The following is a 358-nucleotide window of genomic DNA, read 5'->3' on the forward strand; positions in this document are numbered from 1 at the left end:
ACGGGACCGCGGAACGAGGAGGCCGCGCTCGGCTCGGCTCCGGTTCGTTTATAATTTCTCGCGCGTCTGACTGGCTCCAGGCACAAACCACACCCCTTTAGGAGCCCCCGCCCCCTCGGCCTCCCTGCGCCTATCCGCCACGATCCAGGCTCCCGGCCAATCAGAAGACGCGTTAGGCGGGCGCGGCCGTTCGGCGAGCCAATGGGCGGGGAGCCGGAGCGGGCTTGCCCGGGCATGTGGGAGCTGCGGGCGGCCTGAGCTCCACGTGCGGCCGGGAGCCCAGCGCCGCTCCTCAGGTGATCTCGGGGACCCTGCTGGGGACGGCGGGCTCGGAGTGGGGGGGGGCTGGCGCGGCGTG

The 358-nt window shown here is 72.6% G+C and overlaps 1 protein-coding gene across 1 annotated transcript in view; it reads left to right on the forward strand.

Annotated features, from left to right (window-relative positions):
- The first annotated feature begins 209 nt into the window (after nt 1–209).
- The window catches only part of AEN (apoptosis enhancing nuclease), an 8,792-nt gene continuing 8,643 nt past the window's right edge, over nt 210–358 (forward strand). Inside the window, exon 1 of the mRNA XM_077774386.1 lies at nt 210–296. The gene's annotated coding sequence lies outside the window, so the exon portion shown is untranslated. The remainder of the gene's footprint in view (nt 297–358) is intronic.

Source organism: Crocuta crocuta, unplaced genomic scaffold (assembly GCF_008692635.1).
Source record: "Crocuta crocuta isolate KB4526 unplaced genomic scaffold, BGI_CrCroc_1.0 scaffold7, whole genome shotgun sequence".
NCBI lineage: Eukaryota > Metazoa > Chordata > Mammalia > Carnivora > Hyaenidae > Crocuta > Crocuta crocuta.